A 5,370-nucleotide genomic window follows, 5' to 3' on the forward strand; every position below is an offset into this window, starting at 1 on the left:
ATACTTATGAATTAATATAAAATATTAAAATAGGTGTCATAATAGTTAGTAAAAGATGATTTAGTATTAAAAATATTACTATTATAAATTGCAAATAAATGACAATATTCAATCAATATTTTTTTTATCAGTACGTCAAATATTTTTTATGTGGTGATAGATTGTGTAGAACCCGTAAATTAAACTACGTATAAGCCATGCATAATTCTAATATTTTAAATTAAAATGATTTTTATTGCATGAGTATTTAAATTCTTTAAATTTATTTATTTTACGTAGTAGTTTAATTGTCACCTTTTCAGTTAAATAAGTGAGGCCGGACTGGAGATGGAGTATTGAGATAAGTTAATAAAGACTTATTTAAGAAGTGGTAATTTAGCATGTTAGTAAATATAATTTAAAAAGTTGACATGCATGCAAGTTATTGAATTTTCTTGGCATTTTAATTAATTTTTTTTAAAAGCATTAAATGCATGTTTATTTCATTAATTTGTGTTTAATTATTTTTGTGCATTTTATGCATTATTATTGCATGATAGGATTTAATTCATGAAATTTTAAAAGTTCATGCATTAGGGTTTCTAGATACATTTCACGCTCAATCGAGGAACGGAGACCAGAGAAATTTCAGGAAAATTATTTTAATTACACGATTTATTTTTAATAAATTATTACAAGAGTTTTAAATTTAATTTTTTTAAAAAGGAGATTTATTGAATATTTGTACCCGCAGGTTTTTATTTTTATCTAATACGCAAATTTTGTCGAATCGGGAGACTTTTTGAGGGTTCGGCTATTATTTTCAAAAACTTTCTAACACGAGATATTTTTCGAGAGTGTGTTTGGATTTAATGGGCCTACTTTTAAGTTTATTGAGCTTAAATATCTTCTAAACTTTTAATTTAAAATTTAAGGCCCATTAATAGATTTGTTAACTATTTATATAATGCTAATCTCCCACTAAACCTAATTATCCCCTTCATCAGCCGCCCATCCCCTCCAATCCTCAACCTTCACACGATTTGTTGCTGTAAAGTGTTCGGTGACCCCCATTTTCTTTCCCTTCAAGCAAGAGCTCCTCCCTTCTCGGCCGTGTGTGCGTTCCTCGATCGGTTGCTCTAAGAATAATCATCAGGCATGCCATGTACTTCCTTTTTCGCATCATTCACGTCGTATATGTTGTCATATGTGTTAAGTTTATGACAGGATCGGTGCTTGCACGGAAAAGTATGATAGTTGCGTTTTCTTCTTGGTTTCCACATGTATATCCTTTGGCATCTCACGTTCGGATGATTTGTGCAAGGGGCCGTGGATCTGGCAAGGTTAAGGGGCTATGTTCGAAGAAAGAGGGTTGATGTATTGCTAGGGTCAAGGGTAGGGGTGCCATGTTGAGGCCGAAGGGTGTAGGGTGGCACGATAGGCTTTGGGCGTGGTGATGGTGTTTAGGTGGTATGTGGGTTGGGACACTCATGATGTTGGAGCGGTGCTGCGGTGGTACCAGTAGGTCCAGTAGAATTTGGACGTGATCTTGGGTGGGTTGGATTTGTGGTCAAGTTACTTAGGTGTGAGTTGGAGGCATGGGATTGGTCTTTAAGTGTTCAAAAAGGAAGAAATAATAATAATAACTTATAATGCAGCAGGCTGCATAGGATGGTTCGAAAATTTAAGGACTCGGTTCTTGAGGTTCTAGGGTCTATCGGGTGATTTTAAAGTGTGAGAAAAAGTTGGGAAAAATTTGGTTGAGTTTCGAGTCGATTCGGGTTAAAACCGGTACCCCGGTCCAAGTTTTAAAATAATTCGGTTAAGTTATGATTTGGGCTCGAATTTACATATAGGAATGCTTGTATATATGTTTTGGGACATTTTAAGGAGTTGGGTAAGATTCGGGTCAATTTTATAGGTCCAGGGGTAAAATGGTAATTTTTGGGTTTCCAGGGGCAAAATGGTCATTTTGCACCCAGGGTGAGATTTTAGTCCTAGCAGCGCCCTAAGCACAAATCATAATATTTTTAAATGTTCATGCATCACGTTTACGATTTTTACGCTATTATAATAATTATGGTGCATGCTTGGTTTAAAGGAATTAAGAGAGAAAAAGTAAGAACGTGAAGAGCACTCCGTCTCCGCCGCGCCGCGTCGTTATTTCGTTTGTTTTCTGTCAAAACAAACCAATGCATGTTTATATCTTCTTTCACTCTTAAATCAAGCCATATAGGTATTTTTAAATATCGCAAGTACATGATTTTATTGCAAGAAGATCGAAATTGTTCATATTTAATTATGTTAGTTAATTATATTACGTGCAAATATTCATTTTGAGATTTATGCGATATTGCTTGTGGTTACTTTACTATCATGCTGAAGTCCGGTCGCCAGTTACCGGCCCGGTCGCCAGTTACCAGTCAGTTCAGTTGTTTCACCCAGTATACTGTGGCAGTAGTCTGATCAGACATACATTATTAAGTGCGGTCGCCAGTTACCGGCCCGGTCGCCAGTTACCGGTCAGTTCAATTCAGCTCAGTTCAGAGATCACTTGCGTAGACCATAGTCTCACCAGAAAATTATTACAAGTTATTTCATTACAGGGCTCCAAGGAGCAAACATTTTCACTATGATATTTTCAGTTCAGTTATGCACGTACTATAATTACCATTGAAATGATATTTTACGTTACACCTCATTACAGGATACTTTCACTTGCATGCGACTTTATTATTTATTTACTTGTTATTTACGATATATGCATGCTGAGTCTTTAGACTCACTAGACTTGATTGTTGTAGGTACTGATGATGTCGGGACCGAGGGCGGGGATCAGTGAGCCAGCTCGAGTCGGCAGTAGTGGGACCCGAGGACCTCACTTTTCAGCATTTATTATTGTTATCGATCAAACATTTTTATCTACCGTTGGATAAAATTTTTACAGTTATTTTTACAACATTAATTTCTTCCGCTGCTATTTTTAAACATGATACATTATTTAACAGTTTATTTTATGAACTGAATATTTCATTTATTTTAAAAAGAAAATTTTTAATTTTTCCGCAAATTTTCAAGTAAGGATTTCTAGGCCTTTACAGCTGGTATCAGGGCAATGGTTCTGTATAGGGTTGCACTACTACTGACCTCGAGAAGCTCACGAAGTCACGTCTTCGGTCTGTAAGTTTTACATTTACGCATTTTATTTAAAGCATGAATTATTTAACAGCATGTTTTCATGAATTATTTTACGTCCCGGTTTTTTATTTTATTGTTCAGTATTTAAATTTAAATTAAATTATGTAATTATGCATGTTGGTTACGTATGGGTTTTGTATGGAACAGTATGCCTCCTAGACGCCAGGTTGGACGCCCGAGAGGTAATGATGAGCGCCGTCATGAAGACGGTGAGGATCCAGGACAGGGGGGATTCGGACCTCCACCCCCTCCACCCGACATGAATGCCCAGATGCTAGCTGGGATGACTAGGTTCTTCGCACAGTTTGCTGGGGACAATGCTGGAGCAGCCAGGCCGACAGGGCCCGAGGCTGTCTATGATAGATTCATGAAGATGCGTCCTAAGGAGTTTTTAGGGACGACGGACCCCATGGTTGCCGAGGGCTGGATCAAGTCCCTCGAGGTTATCTTCGAGTTCATGGAGCTTGGTGATGCAGACAGAGTCCGATGTGCCACATATTTATTCGGAGGAGATGCCCGCTTATGGTGGGAAGGAGCGTCAGTAGCCCTGAACTTGGCTACGCTGAGCTGGACACGCTTCACGGAGGTATTCTACCCCAAATATTTCACGGAGGAAGTTCGCACCAAGTTGACCACTGAGTTCATGAGCCTGAGACAGGGAGATATGACGGTTACGGAGTTCATCCGTGAGTTCGAGAGGGGCTGTCATTTTGTGCCCCTAATCGCGAATGATGCTAGAGCCAAGTTGATGCATTTCTTGGTGGGTCTACGGCCGATCTTGCGCCGTGATGTTAGGGTGTCTGACCCTACTTCTCATGAGGTCGCTGTCTCCAAAGCCCTAGCCGCAGAGCAGGATCAGCGTGATATCGAGAAAGATCGCTTGGGGAAGCGACCAGTCCAGGTACCACACCGCCCTCCTCCTCAGCAGCATCAGCAGCAGAACAAGAGGTCTTTTCATGGGCCTCCTAGAAATAGAGGGCAGCAGCAGCAGCGGGGACGCCCAGCCCCGAGGACCTTTGAGCACCCAGTCTGTCCCAAGTGCTCACACCGCCATCCTGGAGCATGTATGTTTGGCTCAGGAAAGTGTTATAAGTGTGGTAGTCCAGACCACTTATTTCTGCAGTGCCCTCAGAGGAATCCGCCTACCCAGGGCAGAGTTTTTGCCCTTCATGCGACAGAGATGGACCCGGAGTCAATGCTTATGACAGGGATAATTTTTATATCTGGTTCCGCTACGAAGGCCTTGATAGATTCAGGGGCCACTCACTCATTTATTTCGGAGGTTTTTGCTAATTTCCTCAAGGTCAAGACAGTTGGGCTAGATGTAGCCTATTCAGTAGTATTGCCGTCGGGCGAGGAGATGGCAGCTACCAATGTCATCCGAGACATAGGCCTTGAGCTGCATGGAAATCTTGTATATGCGGATCTTATAATGTTGCCGATGCCAGAGTTTGACATCATCCTAAGGATGGACTGGCTATTGCGGAACAGAGTTTTGATTGACTTCCAGCGGAGATCTGTTCTAGTCCGACCACCTGGAATGACGCAGTTCTTATTCAAGCCGGACAGGTACTTTCCTTTACCGCGCATTATACCTTATGTTCAAGCTAGGAACCTCATGCATAGAGGGTGTCGGGCATTTTTAGCAACTTTTATATCTGTCCCCGAGGCACCGTCAGCCGTAGATGTTCCGATCGTCAGAGATTTTCTAGACGTTTTTCCAGAAGACGTCTCTGGTATACCACCCGAGCAAGAGGTGGAGTTTTCTATTGAGCTTATGCCAGGTACGGTTCCGATCTCCAAAGCACCGTACCGACTCGCACCGACAGAGATGGCAGAACTAAAGAAGCAGATTCAGGAACTTCTTGACAAGGAGTTCATTCGCCCTAGTTTTTCTCCATGGGACGCGCCAGTATTGTTTGTGAAGAAGAAGGATGGCTCTATGAGACTTTGTATTGATTACCGGGAGTTGAACAGGGTTACAGTGAAGAACAAGTACCCACTTCCAAGGATTGAAGATCTATTTGATCAGTTGCAGGGAGCTTCGGTATTCTCCAAGATTGATCTGCGTTCTGGCTATCACCAGTTGAGGGTGAGAGATGCTGATGTTTCCAAGACTGCCTTCAGGACTCGTTATGGCCACTATGAGTTCCTTGTGATGCCGTTCGGTTTGACGAATGCGCCAGCGATCTT

This window comes from Primulina huaijiensis, chromosome 2 (assembly GCF_012295235.1).
Source record: "Primulina huaijiensis isolate GDHJ02 chromosome 2, ASM1229523v2, whole genome shotgun sequence".
NCBI classification, from domain to species: domain Eukaryota; kingdom Viridiplantae; phylum Streptophyta; class Magnoliopsida; order Lamiales; family Gesneriaceae; genus Primulina; species Primulina huaijiensis.